General features: G+C 43.9%; 1 long non-coding RNA gene across 5 annotated transcripts; it reads left to right on the top strand.

Annotated features, from left to right (window-relative positions):
• The first annotated feature begins 3,665 nt into the window (after positions 1 to 3,665).
• LOC146439034 (uncharacterized) lies at positions 3,666 to 9,807 on the top strand. 5 transcript variants are annotated; one of them, XR_014850649.1, is made up of 5 exons: positions 3,666 to 3,919; positions 4,135 to 4,236; positions 5,212 to 5,298; positions 5,682 to 5,723; positions 7,974 to 9,807. It is a non-coding gene; the product is annotated as an uncharacterized LOC146439034 (long non-coding RNA). The 5 variants fall into 5 exon arrangements; XR_014850650.1 differs by having other exon boundaries at positions 3,669 to 3,919; positions 5,230 to 5,298; XR_014850647.1 differs by lacking the exon at positions 5,682 to 5,723 and having other exon boundaries at positions 3,751 to 3,919; positions 7,974 to 8,198; positions 9,759 to 9,807.
• Positions 9,808 to 22,657: the final 12,850 nt, after the last annotated feature.

Raw genomic sequence — 22,657 nt, 5'->3', positions numbered from 1 at the left:
CAGGGAATGCATGTAAAGACTCCTTTCATGTCTCTGCTCCCAGAACCACTCATTTTCTCAGACAGACTCCTTCCTTTAAAAGACAGGAAATTAACTGCACTGAGATATGAAATGAATACATTTTCAGTGTGATGTTTTGATTTGTGTATATTTTAGTTAGGTTTTCAAACAGTATTTTTGAATTCCTTCTGTAAATCTTTCTCAGAGATTTGCTGGGTTTTGTTTCTTGGCCTTTGGAAGGAGTTGGTTATTGTCTGTACCCATTTCTTTCTGGTTCTTTTCCCCTTTTCTCTCACATTTGATTTGCAGGAGATACCTCAAATTAGGTATCCTTATCTCCTTTGAAAAGTGTTTGGTTTTGGTTTTATTTTACACCAATTTCAGCAGCAGCAACTCTGGTTTTTTTCAGATTAGTTCATCCTGGTGTCCCTGACATTTCCTTGTATTTGTACCACCTATTTATGTTCGAGATAAATGTCTGTGACTGTAGTGGCAAAAGAATGTTACAGGCACAGTTTGTAGTTTGTAGTCTGCTTGGTAAATCTTCCTCTTCCTTCAAGTGGCCATCAGGTGAAGCCTCAGAGGTGCCTGGAAGAGCAGGGCTGAAAAATCCAGGGAGGAGCACTAGAAATCCTCGGCACAGAGAAAAGTTATGGATGGACATACTGGTGTCAGCCCACAATATCTGCCCAGGCTGCTGTGGCCCAGAAGAGCTATGAGAGAGAGAAATTTCATTAGTGTCAGTTGTGCTGGAAGTTTTTCTTCACAGCATCTTCCTGGCCTGGCTGAGGGGTGCTGAAGTAAAGCCCTGCCTTTGAATTCACCTGTATCAGTCCCCATTTCCATTGAATTCTTTCCTGATTTTGTTCTGCTTGAGGATTGTCTCTTGCAATGGGCAAATTTTGTTGTGAATAATCTCACAGAAGATTTACCTTCCTGTCTGGCTGCAGTTCTGCATAGATTTCTACTTTACAATGGGAAGTCAAGAGAATTGCTTATATTTTAATGTCATTTCCTTACAGCGTTTTAGACATAAAAACCTACCTGTATTATTTAAAACAAATTATATTTGGATAGAAATCAGTGATATTTTGTTTAGGAAATGTACAAGAAGAACCAACAGACTTTCAGGCTGCCATCACTATCCCTCTCTCTACTGCAGTGTCCTGCTGTATTTGCTGCTCGTTCCTCCTGTTGGCAATATTGGAAAAAGTTCTTGGAAAAGATTGAGCTGTTCCCTAGAGCCAGTTCTAATTTCCTCCTTGTCTTTCTAGCTGTGTTTTTTTCAGGTGGCTTTCTGGCAGGTCCAACTCAGACTGCCAGTTTCCCTCCCAAGAGAGAATGTGTTTGCAGAGTCAGGTTTGAACTTCAGCTTGTCCCTCCTTCCTGCTGCTCGTGGAACTGTTTGGGAGAAAACTTTGATCAGTGGTAAACTGGTCAAAAGGAAAGGCACTTCAGGGAGCTGGAAAATATTTGTGGGTTGAATTTAGCAAGTGGTCTTGTCTGAGAAAATAGTTTCCACAAGTGCTGAAACACTTCCTTTCAGACAGAACCTCAAGCAGGTTTCCTATATCATGCCGTGAAAAATCAGAGTGTGCAGTGATTAGCTGTAGACAGGCTGTGGGTGGCGTGATGAGTTTCACTACAACACAATCAAACACCTCTTTTTGTGCCCCTGAGTGAGGTTTAAAATGGTTCTAAGCACTTAACAGGATAGGATATTTTTAAAGTCAGGTGTGCCTTTGCACAATTGATCCCCAGTGAGTGAGTTCCTCCTTGTGATGCATCCTGCTCTATGCCATCTGCCAAGGCTAAGCAGCAGCAGACTGTGAGAATTAAGAAACTGAGAAGATGAAGTTCCTTTCCCCCCTCTGTATTCCTAGTTTCATATTTTTTTAATCCCACAGCAAACACAGAGTAGCTCAGAACTCAGGATGTGAAGACTTGTCTGATTTGGCCAGTGTTGGCCGTCAGATATATAAGTGCCATGACCATATGGTACCTTCTCATTCTTTCAGCTCCTGAGCTTTTTTGATCTGCTCATGCAGCTTCCTCAGCTGTTCACCTTTGTCAGAGCCTATTTTCTTTAATATACTGACTGTATTTAAAAAGCTAAAACAATTTTTCAGCTCCTTATTAAGAAGTTATTTTTGAGCTATTCTCTTGTAGCTCATGTTTTTCTAATGCAAAGACACATCCATCACAAGGTGGGAAGGTGTCATTAGCAAGAGTAAAACCATAATTTCTAATTTACAAGTTGGCTAAGTTGTCGTGTAGCTGTGTGCCACAAACAAGTCTGCAACATGGATGTCCTAGAAAGCATTATTGTAATTTGCCATCCCACATGGCACTGACAGGTGAAATATTGCATTTTGGGAACTGGCTTTGGGAAGAAGAGGTGCATTTGCTCCTTGGGAGCTGCTGATTCTCATTTTTTTTTTTTTTCAGAATTGCAATGTCTCTGCTGAGCAAAGAGGGGAGGAGAGGGCAGGGATGCCTCTGGGCAGCTCCTGTGCCAGTCCTGTGCAGGAACAAGGGGACACTGGGGTGGCTGGAGGGGGAAGAGGATGCCCCTACTCAGGGGCTTGGATGGGTACAGATTCATGAGCAGGCAGATACAGCAGTGCTATTTTCAGCTGCCAAGCCAGGTCTCAGGCACCAGGAGCACCACTGTATCTCACTGCACATTGCTCCTCTAAATTTAGCCCTGTCAGAGCCTCCTGGGTTAGGTCTGGTCTGTGGCTGTGGCTGGGAGTGAGCCAAGGGCTGGGGAGAGGATGGGATGCTGTGGGCCATAGCTCACACTCCTGCTCAGTGCCTCCCTGCCAGGGCCAAGGACCACTCCTCTCCTTACGTGGAAGAGAGAAGGAGCCATGCCCAGAATTAGAAAGATGAGTAGCTTGGTGGCTGTGGCAGGGTGAATGAATTCTCCCTTTCCTTACTATTCTAGTAAGAAATGCAACAAAATCAGGGCTTCGCTAGAGGGAATCAAGTATTTCCCTCTTTTACTGTCTTCCAGCACATTCCACATAACAAAATGGCTGTAAATAAAGCTACCCTGCCAGCAAACAGCTTAGGCTGGTGTTAGGAGGGAGAGATTGATATGTTTCTGTTCACAGCTGGAAACAATCCTCAGTTCCTCTAGATTATGAGTTTCTTCAGGGACAGAATCACCATATCACTTTACATTTCTCTGTGTGACAATTAGGAAGCAGAATTGTAAATGTGAGGGTATGAGTCTGGAAGATCCACTGTTCAATGGTGGAAGGACAAGAACACAGTGATAAGGAATAGAAAGGATTTCCTTCTTTTGTTCTTCAGTGTATTTTATAGGCATGTGAAACAGACCAACACCTCTCCAAATTGTCCCTGTGTTCTCACTATAGTGAAAAATGACATTTATCAGCATGGCTGGGTGTTAGGGAAGTCTATTAATGGAAACAGTATGCAACTGTACAGAGATGGTATTTAGTAACGAGCACATAAAGCTTTCCTTCCATTAAAATGCTGCTTCGGGCAAGAATGTATTGCTTGATTAGTTTTTTGGAGAGCAGTTTTTCATTCATAATGAGAACACATATCTCAGCCACTGTTATTAGCGAGAACACGCTCTAAAATGAAAATAGAAAGAAGGCAAAGCCAGGAAGCTGTCAGGGCAACATTAAACAGCATCACATCTTGACAAGGTGAGCTGTCAAGAGCGTTTAGGTACCACGGGAAGCACGTGCTGTGCAAGAGGCACTGATAACAGCAGAGCACTCATCCACATAGCAGTCAAATTGCATCACTCGGTGGTCTTGGTGTTTGCTCCTGCCCAGCATTTCTCTGCTGTCCTTGGCTTTTAGGATGCTGTGGACAGAATTGCATGTTGCAGCTTCCTAGGGGCTCCATGCCTGGTTCTCATCTGATGACTGGAGAGGTGAGTGATTTTTCCAGAGCTTTATAAGAAGGGAGCTCCTCACTGCAGGGCTTTGGATGGGGTCAGCCTTTGTTCTGCAGAGGGCAAGTGGCTTTTGTGGTTGATTGAAAGGTGAAATACAGAGGGAGAACAGAGCCCTCCTTCAAGCAGTTGCTTTGACTGCAGAAAGGACAAACTCAGTTTAGTTTCCCTTCTTCTGACCATCTCTGTTGCAGGATGTGAGCCAGAAACAGTGGATCTTGCTGCTCAGCACCTTCACTCCTCTGCTTAGTTCTATGTGCGGCCATTTGCACCCAGGCACTGTGCAGGAAAAGGAGGTTTGAGCTGCTCTGTTTGCCTTGGCCATAGGAATGCATCACCTGTGAGAGATAAATAACACAACAGAAACTGGCAATGAAATGGAATTGCAGCGTCATCCAGTTTTCTGTGAAGGGAGAGTTAGAGACAGTGGAGGTTAAGCACAGATGGCAAGAACTAAAGGGTGTTTCCAGCAGTGAAGGATGAAAACTCTCTGCCTATGAGCACTGCAGAGCCTAAAGTGGCTTCTTTAGCAACTGATGGATGAGTTGTGTCCTTCACAACCTTCTCTTTGGTTCCCCTTCTTGCTCCTCAGAGAGTTCAGCCCTGAACAGCCAAATAAGTGCTTTGCAGCCCACACTGAAATCAAATCCAACCCTTTGAGTGCAGGAGTTTTGAGGTACCAGGTTAAAGCTGAGATCAGCCATTCTGGGGCTTCCCTGACAAGTGGGTACCCAAAAAAGAACAGACAGCACGTCTGTGTAAGCCAGCAAAGCCTCTGCCCCCTCTGCCCTACAGGGAAATATGTGCTTGCTAATTAGAGGTACCAACTAATAAATTGCTGTGCTGTCCTCCTGCAGTCTCTTGTTGGGGGTTGTCCCTTGAGATCCGAGCTCAGAGCTCTGAGTGTTTGCATGGGGAACCCTGACTGCTCCCAAAGTTTTGCTTCTGATTCCCTCTCAACCTGATGGGGGAAGAAAAAAGTCACACACACACCCCAGCCCTGCTCCCCAGGTAACAATACAACTGTGGCCAGGTTTCCTCTAAACAGTTTTCCCTCTAAAACCATCCAGTTGTTGCTTTTTTCCCCCTCTGAGATTATAGTAGTTCTGCTGCCAAATATGTTTTGAGATCAGATAAATTGGAAATAGTTGAAATTGTTAAAAAGAAAAATGTAAAAATGAGCTTCTGAACTTAACATAAATCTGTGAATTACCATTCTTTCCCCATGTTTGCATACTTCACTACTCTTTGGTTTCCTTCTGACATGGAAGCTTCTATTATGATTGCAGCCTTGCCAGAAAAGCTAAAAGCAGGAAATACTGCTGGATTACATTCACAGGAGCTTCGAAGGCAAAGAGGTAAACCTACATAAATATTTTAAGGCTCAGACACTTGAATTAAGCTGTAACTGCTCTGTCCAGCTTTGCTCATTTGGTGCTTTCCTGTATTTAGTGTGGTTGATCAAGTTGAGCAGATTTAATGGAAGCTGCAGGATAATCAAAGTTTCTCCTGCTTGTGTTTGCCATTTCTCCCAAAGTACTGGAGGTAGTTGCTCCTGTGCTTGATGTTTTCTCCCTGCTGTAACATGAGCTGCTTGACAGATTAACGCATGCATTTTCTTATCTGTCAGTTTTTACAGTGTGCTATGTGCTTTGGGAGTATTTTTATTGCCTTATCATTTTCTTCATAACATGAGTGATTATTTGTACTTTTTTTTTTTTTTTTTTTTTACTACTGTAAGAGTTCAGACTGGAATTGACATTTCCCGGGACCATCTCTAACTGTAAGCAACCTTCACAGCAATATTTACTCACTCTGCTACTGTTCTGGGACTTTTTCATGTACTGAATACTTTGGTTTACAGACAGAGACATCACTCTTGCAGGCTGGGGAGAGAAAAGCAGTGTAGTCCTTCATCCATTTTCCAGACTTGGATTTTCATCTAGATCTACAAATGATCCAGAGTCTGTCTTTCCCTCTGATATACTGTGACATGCCTGTGCATCACCCAAAATCATACCTAGGTGTCTGCATGAGAAAATTAACTAATTAGGTAGGAGGTCTGGGAGCATTTAAACACACAAGGTTGTCATCTCAAAAGGCAGGAGTCACAGGGAGCTTCCCCTGAGCTTTCCCCAGCTCTTACAAATCTCCAGTTTAAAGTTTTGTGGCAGCTCATGTTCTCCAAGGCTTTGTGGGTGAGGGTCCTGGAATTCATCAGATGAAAAGATGTTCTGCTGGAGGAGGAAGAGAAGATATGGGCCATGAGGAAAACGAGCTTTGGAAGAGAATTCAACGCCCTAGAGGAACATTAGCTGTTTACCCAATTTCCTTAGAGGATGTCTGACTCTTTAAGGATTGCCAGTTTCATGTGTTCCCAACCACCTGGAGTGATTTACATCCCTTTCCTCCCATTTCCAGCTCCACAAGGCCTGGAGCTGACCTGCATCACATTTTAGTCTGAGACATAGGTGGTAGTTATATCTGGGAGAGGAGATTCTTCAGCCTAGTCCTTGAATGTTTAGGCTCTTGTGGCACTTCTTGCATTAATCACAGAACTGAAAATTGGTGAGGAACATTCTGAGAAATTGCAGAGAGGTATCAAGGTGTTATGTTATTTAGTGTCTCACAGAACTTAGAAATCTGTGCAAGAATTGCACAGGGATGGCACAGTTTTACAAAGAAAAGACTGGAGAGGGTTGTAGTAAGAGCCTTACATTCATAAAACAGTTTCTATTTTTCCATGGAAGGGCCATTAATTGTTCTCTGCCAAGGAGATTTTTTCCCCCCCTACTCCTGTCTCAGTCTTTATCAGCTATTTGTACTGCTAAGACATCCATTGTAGAGGAGCTGACTCAGAGCTCAGACCTGCAGTGTTCTTAGGGTCTTGATCTTTGGGACAGAAATACACACATCAAATTTAATTCTGCTCGTAAAACTGACACTATCCAGACCACCAGGCTTAAAATATGGCCTTGTGGGTTTTTGTGATTGGAACAGGAAAGTCAAATGTCTTTGTTCTCATTCCTCCCCACTCAAAAAAAGGGAAAACAATAATATATTTACGCATCTGTACCTACAGAGGTCCCTCTATATATAGACACTATCATAGATCTAACCACACACTCAAATAACACCCAGCTATTTAAGCTGAACCCATCAACACGAATATACCCGGAAAGGGAAATTCCAAAATAAAGAGATCAGTATTTTCTTCATAATTCTAGACATTTTTTTTAGGCTTAAAGCAATGCCACCATGTTGGTCTTTTAACAAAAACACAAAGCAGTATCCAGTGGTTTCCACTCCTGGAAACCCCCTGTCAGAGTTTGAGGAAAGTTTTCATTTCAACAGAAAAAAGAATGGGCTATTGCTGGCATAAATGTGGGAAATCCATCCTCTGCATTCTTTGTGTTGCTTCCAACCTGCCATTTAGAGCTCTAAAAACAGGTAGAGCTCTGCCTCTCTTTTTTTTTTTTTTTTTCTGAGAGATGTGAGGAGAACAGCAGCCCAGGACAGAGAAAAATGAGAAAATGAGTCAAGGAATTAGCACAGCAACAACTTCAGGCATTTGGGGAACATTCAGCCCATTTAGCAAAAAAATCACATAAACGTGTGCTGGATAACAACGCTGGAAAATAAATTACAGGGAAAAGAGAAGCTGATATAATTGTTGTAAACAAAGCCAAGTATACAATTAGAGCTACTCAAGGCTTTTATTGTGATAAAGCCAGTTAATCCAACAAAATCCTTGCTCAGTTCTTTTCAAAAGCAAACAAAAAAATTCTGTGCCAGAGAAGCAAGCTCCACAGAGGAGATATGTTTTATCTCCAATGAAATTTAGTAAGCAGTCAAAGAGCAAGATTAGTATTTTCTGGAGAGCTTTTGTTGAGAAAAAAATAGCTGGACATCAAACCTTAACATCAAAACTAAGAATGGGGAATAACAGGGATGGAACAGCCATGCTTTGAAAACAAAGCCTGCACATTTCTGGTTTTTAGGCCATTTAATCAGCTTTACTCTACCCCCATAGCTGCACCATTGCTCCTCAGTTTGGTGTCCCAAAAGGCCACTGAAGCACTCATTATCTGAAGAGCACCTTTGCCATTCTGCAGCCAGAGAAACAGAAAAAACCCTGTGTCTGCCACAGAAACCCCACTGCTGGGTCTCCTTCCTGCAGGCAAGGCAAGAGCACCACAAGTCCCTGGGATAAAACCAGCAGACATCCTGGACTGGGATATAGCTGGTTTGTGAGCAGGTGAGGTTACCTGGGTGGCTTTGCAGAGGGAAGCAGCACAGTGAGAGCCAGTGGCACACACAGTTTAGGGTGTAGGGAGATGGCAATGCTTGAGTCTGGCTTTTACAACACCTGGCCCCAGGCAGGACAAACATATCCATCTTCCACTTGGAAACATTATCCTAAACAGGGCCAGCTGCATCAAAATCATCAGACAGGAGAGCTGGCTAATGCTGGCAGTGCTGCCAGGGAGCCTGCTGGGCAGCCTGGAGATGGATGAGGTGCTGTGGGGAGAGAGGCAGCAAGGCAGAGGACACCTTTCCCATTCCAGCACAAGGGAAATGCCTGGGGAGCACTGGAGATGCACTGCAGCACTGCTCCAAACAGATGGTTGGTCCCAAATGCATTGCAGGATGCCAGGAAATCTGCAGGGACTGAAGTGTCTTTGTCATCAGTCTCACTGTCCAGAGGTGGAACCCAGCATGTCTCCAGATCACCTCTCACACTAAGAGGGGAGGGAGCCATGTTATGGGAGGCAAAGGAAGAGGATTTTTGGAGTTGCATGGGGTTTATGGGATGCTTAGTGGCAAAGCAAAGGGAGGAAGAGGCAGGAGCAGAGTGGTGGTTAGGTGATTTGGGCAGGAGCAAGAATGGGAGAGCAGACTTAATGAAGTCAGCCCTTTTTCCTGAGCTGATAGGTGAACAAAGTAGACAGTTTTTAGGTGTTTCTTCTCAGTCTACACATTCAAGATACAAGATAATCCAGGAGGGTGTTGGCTTACTCAAGATTTGCATTTTGTGGAAAGCTGAACGCAATGTGCTTTGACTCACAGCCAGTGATAACTGAGGTAAGAGATTGTAGGAGCTATGATCTTCAATTTGAGAACTAAAAAAAAAAAATATTAAGCGTAAACTCATCCTGTGGCATACTGAGGTGCAGCACAATTTCTGACACTTCTTGTCATTTGGATAATGAGGACATTTATAGTCACAGCAGGAGCACCGTCACAGGGTGAGTTTCCTTAATGCTCTGTCTGAAAAACTCCAGGTGACTAAAGAAAAGAAAGCTTATTACAATTAGTGCTGCTTGAGAACTTCTGGATGCTGTGCTTGCTGCCTGCAAATCTGTTGTTCGTCACAACTGAAATTTGGTGTCAACGTGTTTTAGTGGCTCTTTCTCCAGGATGAATATGCTCTGCACATCCCAGACCAGCTCAGACTGTTGAAGCTCTCAGCTCCCTGCCAGACTTTGCATTGTCAGGTTATAATTCTGCCACTGGCAGCACAGAGCTGTTGCTTTCCTGAAGGCCTCAGAGAAAATGTTTGCCTTCTCCAACACCAGCTCACTGTACCTGTGACCAGATGTGGCTCTAAAGCCAGATTTTCTTAAGCATTGCCACTCCTGAGAGAAGCAGAGCTGGAAAACAAAGGAGAAGCAAAAGCTCTACGTAGGATAGCAGAGAAAAGCAATAGTGAAAAACCAGCCAAACAGATTTCCTGGTCTCTCCTGGCAGAGAGCAGACATCCTGATAAACAGATAGCACAAACAAATCCTTCATCTGTTGTGTGCTTCCCTTGTAGGTTGTCTCTGACACATGAATTACCATTGAACATCTGCCACCTGTCCTTGGAGGGACCTTGGTGTTTCAAAGGGCTCAAGAACATCCTGCTGAGGTAACCTTCCAGGCTGTCCAGGGCAGCCAGCTGGCTCACTGGACTGTGTTCCTGAACACCTTTTGGTGGGGTTGATGGGGTTGTCTTTATTGTGAGCCACTCCATGGTACATACAGCTGCCTGAATTGGGTATCTCTTGAGGAGAAAGATGATGAGCTGCTTCTGGGAAAAGTGTCTTTTTTGGAGGCCCCAGCACTGTGTTTTCTCTTCACTGTTTATACACAAGTACTGTCCTAGCAGCTCTGAGAGTTGCTGGGCCTTAAAAGCTTTGTGTTCTCTTGGGAAACTGAACAAGAAAACACCTATGGAAAGTTCATGGGGACATCAATTCTAAGCCTAAGCAGGTTGAGTGTCACTTTGGACATTACTATTAATTTTTTCACACATCTGAAAGAAAAATAGGTGTGTCCCATAGCTGAAGGAAGGGACATGACTGATCTGCTACCTGTGTAGAAGCTCTGCTAGACTGATAAATAAATGTCACCTCTTCAGGGATGTCTGAATAGCCCCATAACACTATCACTACTGCCACATGAATGCTATAATACAATATATGGCTTTCCTCTGATCTCTTCTATGTCTAACTTGGTCTCTTCCACCTTATTTGGTTTGATTAACTTATGGATAAAGTTTTTCATTTTCATAAAGTTTCACTTGCAATGATTTTCAGTAACCAGGGAAAGCTGCCTTCTCTGTACAGCCCATGTACCCATTGGGAGAGTCTGCCACCCTTCACTGGCCTGAAGTCCTTTAAAAACCTGGCTTAGGCTCAAATTTCTCCATGAATACCAAGCATTTTCTTCTAAACTTTCTCCCAGACCTCCCTTGCTTGCAGCCATCTGTGAAGGACTTCTGAATAATTCAACAGTACAAAGAGGCTGTCAGTACCCTTGGCTCAGCACTGTCCAAAGTGAGCCATGCAGTGCCAGAGGCTCCACCACATCCTCACCTGTCCCTTCTGGGACACATAAAACTCCCAGACCGTTTCTTCCTCCACAAAAATCCATCCAACTTCTATTCATTGTAGCTATGCTCTGTATCAAGCAAGCAATTAGCTCCCAGTAATCTCAGGCAGCAGCCACATTCCCAAACTTGTGAAGGTGATGCTGGAACTTGCAGTCAGCAGAGGCAGACCTGAATATTGACATTAGGTACACATCCCTGTCTGTCTTACATACATGCTTATAGGTGTATATGCATGTTGTTGATGAGCAGGATTTCTCTCTAAAAGTCACTTTTCTTATTAAAAAAGGCTCAGAGGACATGTCCTTCTTGGAGACAATTGCAAACTACCTGTGGGTACCAACAGCTTATCAATGAGTGTTGCACACAAGAGTTCTGGGTCTGTCATCACATCACCCTTGCACAGTCACTGGGGCAAGATGAAGGTTGGACAGAGAAGCACAACTTGTCTGCCACGTGGGGCTCTGAAGCACATCCCCTTTCCAAAGCCTTTCCAGAAAAACAATCTTGGCTGGCAACCCAAAAGGCTCACTCCAGTTTCCCCAGTGTACAACTAACCTTGAGCATGAGCAGATTTCAGCACCATGATGCTGAAGCTCTGACAGAATTCTGTGCACAAGCCCTGTGCTGTGCAGCCAAGCTGTGGATGGCTCCAAAATGGGAAATACACCTTCATTGTGCAACAGCCCATGGGGAAAAGCAGCCCCAACCTGCCCTACTGAGCACAAGGGGCTTCTTCCAACACAGCCCTTCATGTGAAACCTGTCTGGAGCCTTGCACTGGTCCTTGCTCAGTCCTCTTGGAGGACAGCAGTTGATACCAGCACACACACATACACACATCTAGACCTACTAAATCTTATCCTTCTTCTAAGAATGACAAAATGATGCTTTGCAGGACAGGAAGGCGAATTCACACATTTATGTCACCTGAATTCATGAGGTGAATTTTGATCTTTGGTCATCCCTAAAAATGTGGACTTTACTATGCTGCAACTCAGACTTCTGGCTTTTCTTTCTGCCCTGAAATTCATAATGTCTGGCTAATGAGCTTAAGCATGGATGTCAGGAGAGTTGCTTTAGTGCAAAAGAGAGAAAAATCTTCAATTTGCTTCTGGAACAGACTTTTCTGCCGATGGTAAGAGAAAAAGATGCTTTGATTCATAGCAAATGAGCCTTTCCAAATAAACTTGGCTGGGCATGCAATGGCATCTTCCTGTCACTGCAAAATAAATTCCTCCTGAAAAAAAATCCCTTTTGATAAACAACTCTCAAAGTGATTTTGTCAGGTCAGAATTTAAACAAGAAATTTCCTGCCTGCAGCGGGCCAAAGTCAGGGAAAAAGAAGGATGGATCCTCTCAGCTATAGGCAGCTGGGATTTTTCCATCCTGGGTGCCATTTCTCCACAGTGTGTTGTGCTCCCAAAGCCACCCTGAGCATGCTTCATGCTCTGCTGCTGCCCTGCTTAACTGAGCAGGAGGCAAGGAAAAGCTGTGTCAGGAGTGAATCCTTGGAGCCAGGGCTCTGCACTAGCTAAGCATGGCCCCTGGAAGAGCCACCTCCTCGGAGTCAGAGCAGATATCCTTTACAAAAACACACTCCAGTCTCACTTGGCTGGCCACAGCCTGTCTGCTCCGTGGGGACAGAGGGGACACCCCCTCTGCATTAAGCAGGCTGGGTGAAATGCCACGCTCTGCTCCATACAGATGACAGGACAGGACCTCTGGGCCATCAGCTGAGAAGTCTCAGATCTGGAAGTAGGGCAGGCACCTCCCTGGAGACCAGGAGCAGCTCAGACTAGTGCAGAGAGCCATGAATTTTTTCTGTGCCCGTGGGGGATGCAGCCTGGCCAAGCAGAGATAACATTTGCCTACCCATGGTGTGTAGTGTTGCACAGATATGGGCAGTGTCAGTGAAGCCCAAGCTGACAGGCAAGCTTAAACCTCCCTGCCCCACCATCAGGAATTTTCATTTTGGCATCTTGATATCTTTTTTTTAATCTGGTATCCCACAGCCCTTGGGTGTGCAAGTGCTGCTCCTGAGTGGTTGGTGCAGAATGTGAGCCAAGCCCAGATTTCCCACTGGACACTATTGACGCCCTTGCTACCATTCCTTGTCTTACAGGCTGCTGAGGGCTTCCTAAGCTCTGACCCCCCTGCATACATCCAAGGGATGTTAGCTGCCATGTTAACTGCCATGGCAATTTTATTCTCAGCCCAGAATTTATACCTTTCCAAAATTTCTACCCTTTGGAATAAGCAGATTTTTTCCCCTTTTTGGATGTATCTGTGCAAGTTCAGCAGGATCAGGATACTGTCCCAGCCTGAGAGCCACAAGGACAGCCATTTGTCTACTCCTCTGACTTCTGGAGGAAGAGGACACCAACATGATCATGGTGTTTCTGTCCTAGAGCAAAGGGCTCCTTCCCAGAGCCCCAGTCTCTGGTTAAGGCTCTCTAGGCTTTGAATTGGAACCTATTGAAAGCTCATCTGCCTCAAATGTTTGACATAACCCTGGCCCACTAATCAAGCTATCATTTCCCTCCCTTTTCCAGTAAACTCACAAAATGTGTCTTCCCAAAGTATTGCTTGCCACCAACTCACCTATAACACGTGCTCCATTTCCCATTGGAATGAAGGTCCATTCCCACCCTGTGGCATTGCTGAAGGGTTTCCCAAAGCAGATGGTACCACTGCCATCTTTTTCAGGCCCCTTGCAAACTCTAACTCTGCAAGTCTTATTTGGCTCAGACCTCTTTGTTTCCAGTATTTGTCCTTTCAATCCCATTCATCCATTAAAAAGCTTCATTTGGCTGTGCAAAGTTTCCTCTGCTTGGCAAATTAAAGCTGTTTTGTCAATGATTATTTATGGATCTTGTAATTCACTTCCTTTACCTCTCAATCCCCTTTGTTCCATCCCAGTCGATATTTTAACAATACTGATTTTTATGTGTATCTATGTAAAATTTCATTTTTATGTGCATTTTAATTTCTCAAGTTCCTGTGCTGTTGCTACCCCTCTCTGCCTAAATGTGCATGAATGTGATGAAGTGCCTCCAAATTTCAGAAATCAAGCTCAATTGTCATCTTTTTGACTAACAGTCAGTGATACCTCCTGACTGTTTATGGAGGGCAACAGAGCCAACCATGAGAAATAAACTTCAAGGGGAGGGACAGGAGAAGGAAAAAAAAAAATAAAGCAGGGAGAAATAAATGAAAGAAGAACTGGGGAGAAAGAGGAAAAGAGTCTGCAATCCCTCAGTGAGACAGAGAATCAGAGTCTATGAAAACTGGATGAATTATTGATGAAATAAAACTTTTAAGGGTTTTATATGCTAATTAATAACTGAGTTAATTCTTATTAAACGGCAAACCATCTGATAATGCCACCCAGCACAGTCATGATAAAAGCAGCTCTGCTTTCTGCTGCTCCAGGCTGTTCTAAAGGCTGCCAGAATTTGTCTCCAGAAGTCACACTCAGAAAAAGGAGCTTTCAGATTCCCTTCACACCTCTTTTGTTACCTGTACCTCAATCTCAGCAGCCAAGAGAGGTGTTGCCCTAATGTGGGAAGTTTCAACCCTAATCCCAGGCAGAACCCTAACCCTAGCCCTAGTTATTAACCCAAACACACCACCATGGGTTTCCAGCTCAGAAAGATGTAGGAGCAGCAATTTTGGGGTCCTGTCCTGATGGCCTTGGCAGGTCCTTTCCAGAGCCAGTGTGCCTGGAGCTTGAGGCTCTTTAGATCTCTCAATCCTAACCCCAGGCAGACCCTGGAACCTAGGTGGTCCCAGCCACATGGCTACCTGAAGTTCAAAAAGACAACAGCTGGGAGACCTTAGTTTGCCTAATGAAAAATTGGGTTTTCTTTCACTTTTAGAAGTGGGGCTGTGGAAATTTACAGATGTGGGCAGCATCTGGCAGTATGAGTCTGCTCAACTCACAGGGGAGAGTGCAAGAAAGGAGCATTTTTTGATTTTGAGGTGAATAACTTGATATTGCAGTGACCTTCTTAGGAAAAGGGTAAGGCCTTCATCACTTGAAATCTTGGATCCGACCTTTTCTGAAGTGACATGCTTCAATTCAGTATGAAGTTGTCAGATTCAATCCTACAGCCTTTAGATTGAAGGGAAAAACCCAATTCTTCCTGTTCTTTGATCAGCCTGGAAGGTTATTGCAACCTCATGCTATTTTTTTTTGTCCATGAGCAACATGCCTATGAGATTAACATGTCAAGGATATTCTAGGATGAATATGCCTCTCGAGTTAAGCAGAGTAAGATAATGAGAAATATGAACAAATATAGACAAACTCCCATCCCTTCTTCCTGGTCTCAGTTCCACTCTCAAATTCTCACCTCCTCCCCCTGAACAGTGCAGTGGGATGGGAATGGGAGTTATGGCCTCTTCATAATTCTTTGTCTCTGCTGCTTCTTCAGCTTCTCCTGCTTTTCCCCTGCTCCAGGGTGCAACCCATGGGGGACAGTCCTTCACAGCCTTCTCTAATGTGGGTTCTTCCCATGCCCTGCAGCTCTTCACAGACTGCTCCAGTGTCTTTTCCACAGGGTGCACCCCTTCAGGATCTGCAGTGTGGGTTCCCTGTGGGGTCACAGGTCCTGCCAGGAGCCTGCTCCAGCCTGGGCTTCCCATGGGGACACAGCCTCCTTCAGGGCACACTCTGTGGGCTGCAGGTGGATATCTGCTCCACCATGGAAAAAGGACACAGCTGTTCCCAGACTCACAGAGGTGCTGGTCAGAGGGGTCAGGCTTGGAGCAGGATCCTCACCAAGTGCTAGGTTAGGGCGGCTGTGGTTTTGCTTATGGAGTTTTGAAACACTCCAGACATCTTACCAGTGTCTGTGTGTACACCACCATCCTGGGAAGAAGTTTTTCCAATGGCCAACATGAACACCCCAAACTGCTTCTGTGAATGTTGCCTTTGTTCCACCACTTGGACCTGCCAGGCAGAGCTTGGCTTTGTTATCTTGGTCCTTGCCACCCAAACTATAGCTGTCCACCCAAACTATATTAGATGTCCCTCTGGCTCCTGCTTTTCCAGATTAATCCTGACCACTGCCCTTCTGATCCTTGTATTTCATGTATTCCAGGCCTGGACCATTTTGGCAGGGCAAAAATGGACTGGCAGTCTGGGGTCTGATGGGATTGTGAAGATGACGTATGTCACACACCAAATACCACATTTGCAAACCTGATTTTGCAGGTTGGGTAATCAGCAGAAAATTTCCAAGGTACAGCACATGTTGGGCAGTCCTTCAACCCACATGTGCACCAAGGGAGTCATTGTGCTGTGGGAAACAGTGCTGCTTGCTGTGAGCTCAGATATAAAACCTGGGCAGAGTGGAAATGGAAGCTGTGCAAGTGGTATCAGGCTTTATAATAAAGGCACCTGGGATTTAGATTTTGCTCCTCCAGAATGAAATTATTTTGCTTTCTGGTATTCTTTGTCAAACGACTGACTAGTGCTGGTGGGCATCATGATCTCACAGTAATCCTGAAATGAGGGCAGCATTTCTGCTGAAGTGGTGAATCTGCCATACCTCTGATTTCTTCTTTATCCACCCTCAAGCCAGTAGCAGCAGACAGAGCTGCTTGCCTGCATCTTCTCCCCATCTCTTTGAAAGGATAACCTGTGTTAGTCAGTTTTGAGTTTATATTAGCAACAAAGCTTCTGTTTCCTGGGACAACAATGTGTAGAAAACTGCTCTTGAAATCCATGGTCTCCTAATCCTTTTAACACTTCATAATCAGCGTGCACAGGAGGTAGAAGGGGAATCTGCTAAAAAAAAAATTAGCAAGAAACAATAATGAAGATTTTTAAAATGGAGCTCTGGTAAGCTGCTTAGAGAGGGACATTTAAATCTTCTTTTTGAAGTTGCACATTCACAGATTTACACTCTATTACAAAACTAATCAGGGTTCTGCAATATTTAATATCACCTTTTGCCATTACTCATGGCATAGCCTCTCATGTGTTACATCCTGTTTTTTTTTTTTAATCAAGAACTTCACATCTTTTTTATTTATTTTATGCAGTGCTTTTCTTTCCCTCATGAGCATTTTAAATTTATTCCATGTTTTATTCACTGACTAGTGAACTTCTTATTTTCTTTGAGCATCCACTTCATAAAAAAAAGCCTCTATTCATTTAACAGTGAGAGTCCAGATGTCTCCTGCGAAACTGATGCTGTGTTTTGCACAAACCTATAAAATCAGGGTATTAAAATACTCTAATCCCTTCCCCCCAAAAGGAATCATATTAGTGTCACAACAATCTAACTAGATTTGGATTCTATCTCATTGTCTTCACTCAGTTTTAAGTTCTCAGTCAGATCAGTGGACCTGGGAAAATATTAGTGGATAAGATATTTGAACTGGGATTTCAGAACAGCTGAAAGGGGTTAGGTACACAGCTCTCATTTCACTCATATTCTGTACTGCAGGCAAGAGATGTCGGATAGAATTCTCTAGAAATGAGAAATATCTGGAATATTTTCACTATCCTCCACCATCTCCTTCATGTTTTGGGTTAAACTACATTGTTTGTGGTTTTTAAGTTGACAGAACTCCGTGGTAATGTTGCTGTATTCTAGAGCAAACAACTTGTCTCTGTCTTTCTGCTTTAAAACTTCTCAGACCTTAATACATTTGGAGGTAGTCAGAATTTGGAATTTGCTATACCACTCTGGCAATAAGCCTAACATGTACATTAAGATACATTTATACACCAGATTTTCCATCTGCAGCACAAAAATTGGCTTCCTGCTGCCTCACAATGATTTCACCCTAGTTCCCCCTACTTGCTTTCCATCTTTCTTTATGCAAACCTTTTCATCTACAAAGATGCCAGTGAGAAAGATATAATCTATCTGTGTAAAGATAGATATTTATATATATCCATGAATCGTAGCTGGGGGTAGTGGCTCAGTTTATACATGTAACTGTAGAACTGCTCTATTTGTGTGATAATGTAATCAGCAGTAAGTTAAATTACCCCTGTTTGTGTCCATTCCTGATCCTCAGCTTCAACAGTTCAAAAACCCAGCAGCCTTAACGAATGCTCCTAAAACCTGCTCGTGTATTTTCAAGTGCCTGCAGCCACATGCACACACCCTTGGCTTGGAGTAAATCCTGTTTGCAGCTTCAGACTGGAAAGCCTTCATTTTCTCCTTCACAAATCCTGAAGTGCACCAAACGTGTTGCTCCAGGAAACTCTGGATTGCTCCAGATGCAGCCTATCCATTTTGGAGCCTTACCATGCTTGGCTTTGGCATGGTTTCCTGGGACATGGGGCACGTGGGATGATGCTGCCTGTCAGGCACTTGAGCCTCTTGACAACCTTACCCAAACTCCACAGTGATCTCACAGATTCTGTGTAGCTCAGAATTTCGTGAGATGACGTGGACAGGGAAGGAGCAGTGCTTAGCATGGTATCAGAAGACCTCCACTGGAAGGTCAGCCCCTGAGAGACATCAGGGGAGACACAGGCTTTGTCCCAGGCATGCTGCTAGGCAGGGCAGGCATCTTCAGAAGGGAAAAGTCTTTGGGAACCGTGTCATTTGTGATGTGCAGCTGGGCCCTGTCGTCCCCATATCCATTTCTACTTCTTTAGCCAACACCATATGCTACCTCTGCACCCTTGGCTGTGTAATGAGGTGCCTGTTCTTGCCAACAGTGACCACTCTTCCTTCCCTGGGCCCAGACCTGACAAACAAAACAAGCCCTTGGGTTATCTTGGGGCAGTTTCACAGGTGCAGGTGGGAACAGCATCAGGAAAACAGTGTGGCGTCACCACACACCCTTTTGTGTGCAGAGAGTGTGCAGAGAGCTACCAGCCTTGCAGCCCTGCAGAAGCAAAATGCCTGCTATTCCAGGCTGTTCAGGCCAGCCACACCAGCTAAACAGCCAAAAGAGAGATGGAGTTCCTCTGGAATTCCTATCAGATTAGGAGGAAACCTAGGATGTCATTTTGAAAATGCTTTAGATTGGCTGTGGTCACCCCCTTCCTGCTGCCTCTCACTCAGGCAGTGACTCTGCCTCAGGCATCATGGTGTTTTCCTTCCTCTGGCAGCTTTGCAGATGTTGGGAAGGTTTTCTGTACAGCCACTTCCCAGTGAATTATGGACCAGCCCCAACTGCTCGTTCTACTGCAGCTTAGATGAAAAGATGGAAAAAAGCAAAGAGCATTTTTCTTCTTTCTGTCTCCTGGGGGCTAAGCCATAAACACACACTCAGCACACACCTATAATTTATCTCTCTTTATAAGCTAAATGTTCCTTGTAGAAACTCATTTAAAAAAACCAACTCTGCTTCCCAATCTTTTCCTCCAGTTTGGGTTTTTTTTATTGTTTCTTATTACAGTATAGATGATCTAACTGCTGTTCTCACTGCTCTGGCTGATTATGTGAGTAAAATGCAGTAATACTCATCTCCTGCAGTTTCATCTGATGCCAGTTGAGGCTAAAATAATGATTTAGGGTATGTTTTACTTCTTATGTTCTGTAAAACATACTCTCTAGACGAGTCCCTAAACCTCTTTTCTCTCTCAGTTTTGCCACTGGGGGCAACACAGAAAGTCACATCTTGCATAGGTTTGGAGGGGTTTTCTTTAGACACTCAATTCATGCACAGTGAAACACCTCATCATCTGGACTTTGCTGGACTGAATAGGAGGAAAAATGGGCTTTGACAAGATATCTTCTGGGGTGATTTTTGCAAAACCCAACTGCTTTGAAAATGGAAATATTTGGAAACACAACCTCTGTCACTCATCTGTCTTCAAGTCTGGATACCTTCTTAGGTTCACTCTGCAGACAAGGCTCCAGAAAAAGTGATGTGTCCTTCTGTCTGATGGGTGCCTGTGAGAGCTTGTTTGCTCCAAGAAATGGGAATGGTCACAGGGAATAACCATGCTGAAATTCCCACAGATGTTACCAATTCCATGCAGTCAGGCTTAGTCTGGGGATGTTTCAGTAAAAAATAATTTTTTCCATAGAGAAAAGCATTGGAAAGAAGTGACTGAAACCAAAATGTCAGAAGAAATGCAGGAGTTAGGAGAAGAGGGAGTAGACCAGAACTAATACTGCTATCCCCTCCAGCTTACCACACCAAAAATGTCACAGGTTTGATTGACATGTAAAATTAGTGTTGGACTTTACAGTAATTTTGAAGCACATTTTGTCACAAGCACAGTGCAAAAATACTGCTGACAAGCAGGCTGGGGGGGGCAGTAAGGAAAACTAGAAACTGAATAAAACTTTCATTTATCAAAATTTTACTGTGATATGGGATAGGATCATGTGAAACTCTGCCTAAGGCCATGTCTAGGGAATTTGTTAGGGGACCAGTACTGAAACACCTGCTTAGCTTGAGTTCACTGGGTAAACTGAGAGTTTGCTTCATTTCTGTGCTGACTTGGAGTTAAAAGTATAACTGAATACTGGTGTCCCACTGAATTCTGTGAACTGTGCCCTGAGCATTTTAAAATTGATGGAAGGATGTTATGACTTTTGCCAGTTTGGACATTGAAAACTGTATCAAGAGACAACTGGGGAAAGAGACAATATCTATTTAGCCAGTTAAATAATACATTCATGGAGGAAATTGGAATTGTTTATTTATTACAAACATTTGTGCAATTTACCTTGCTTTCTTTAGAACGGGGAGGTACACAAAGATACTTTTTAAAAGTAAGATTTCCACATATTTCAGGAGGTTTTGAAAGGAGATGTATGGAGCAAACTACACATACAAATATTCCTCTGTGTGTCTGGTCATATGGAAACACATTTGCTTCAATCTCTGAAGAGCATGGAAAAGTTAATTGATGCCTACCTAATTTTACCTGTCTGCTGGTAGCTCATGTGACAAACCCTGCCATATGGTGGCTGTTCTGGGAAGTGCCATCATGATAACATCATATAACCTCTTGCCCTGGTTCCAGCCAGGACAGGGTGAATTTTTGCAGTAGCCAGGAGGGGCATGCAAAGGATGTCATAGGACCCAGAGATTACTCTGTACCACCTCACATCATGCCCATTTGGAGGGGGAAGAGGAATGGCTACTGCTGGGCAGTGCTGGCACAGCACCCAGCTCTGTCTCTCCAACATTCCCCTCATCAGCAGGAGAGGGGTCAGCAAGATCCCAGGAAGGGACACAACCAGGCCTGCTGATCCAAATTACCCAAAGGGATATTCTGCACCAAATGGCATCAGCTGGGATATAAAAGCTAAGGAAAGGAGGAGGAAAGGAGGATCATTTGTTAGTTACAATGCTTGCCTTCTGGAGCAAATGCTACAGGGGCTGAAGCCTTGCTTCCTGGGAAGTGTCTGAACATTGCTCACTGATGGGAAGTAGAGAATAAACCTCTTTTTTCCCCTCCTTTCTTGTGTGTGCACAAACTTTTGCTTTTTCTTTAGTAAACTGCCTTATCTCAACCTATGAGTTATTTTCCATCTTATTTTCCCTCCCCTGTCCAGCTGGGAAAGGGAGTGATAAAGTGGCTTGGTGGGCACTTGGTGTCCTGACAAGGTCAACCCACCACAAATGGGAACATAAACTGGGGGATACCATTCCTATACCATGACACCTCTCATTTTAACTCCTGAATGTTCAATGAACTCCAAGAACTGAGGGAACCAAGTGTTTGAGGGTTTTTTCCCATAATATATTCGATGAGGAAATTCCCGAGTCAGCTGGAACAAAAGCAAGAGAGCTCACTCTTGATGCTACGTTTTTTCACAAAGACAAACTTGCATGTGGGTCCATCTGCACTTGGTTTTAATTCCAGCAGGAATTTTTCATGCAATTCCTATATTATTCTTATATCTGGGCTCACAGAGCTAGAGACACTCACAACAAGTTGTACAATCAAAATCCTGGAGGCAAAAATAGATAGTGAGAAGGTGTTGATTTATTATTGGAGCAGCAGTTGGGATGAGGAAAGACAAAAAAGGTAACTGGATTCTCAAGTTCAGGCTGGAGATGTAGAAAAATGTTCTCCATCAGCAGTCATTCCCATTTACAGGCTCTTGTCTTTGTGACAGCTTCCAAGCTGAAAATTTTGCCCACAGGATCACAGGGAAAATGTATCCAACAGAGTTAACAAGAACTGAAACTGCCTGTACTCTCAAACAGTTTATATATCAGCAGCATTGCATTTCCCTGGTGTGTCCATCTGACACATATGTCTTTTCTTCCCAGATATAAGCAACACACATGATGGATATGTGTTCCTCTGAAAAATGACACACAAATGAAGTTACTTTAGAAAAAGTCCTGCATTTAAAATTTAAAAATTTTAAAAAATGTCTGAATTAAAATATTGCTGATGCGCAGTGTGAGCAGCAAGGTGCACTGATGAGCCTGGCTGGGAGCTATGAGACTTCATTTGTAGTTTCTAACATGAACAAAATGTTGTCCAGTTCTCTTTAGCAGCTTCCTGCTCCTCTTTCTCTCTGCTTGCTATATTTAGGTCACACCATTTTCAGAGCCACAGATGCCTGTTACCAAACCTGTACTGCAGTGGGGCCCTGGAGTGATCAGATGGTTGCTAAAAAGAAATAAACCCTTAGAAGTATGACGCCTTGGAAGTATAAGTCAGCTGAAACATTTCCCATTTGGATCATTGTGGCAGCTAACCTTCTCTCTTCATTACTCATCTCCAGTCTGGATTGATTGGCAGGTGACCTTCATCCATCCCTGGGGATATTGGGATTTGGCAAGCCCTGGGAACCCAGTGTGGGTCTGCAAGGTTGTGTACAAGGAGCAGATCAGCTGAGCACACGCTGACCTGTGCCAGATTATTCCTCAGAAAGCCAGGGCCTG

The sequence above is a fragment of the Lichenostomus cassidix genome, chromosome 3 (assembly GCF_008360975.1).
Source record: "Lichenostomus cassidix isolate B80296 chromosome 3, HeHo_3.0, whole genome shotgun sequence".
Lineage (NCBI taxonomy): Eukaryota > Metazoa > Chordata > Aves > Passeriformes > Meliphagidae > Lichenostomus > Lichenostomus cassidix.
Note: the sequence above shows the minus strand (reverse complement) of the source record. Positions and strands in the feature narration are given on the sequence as shown.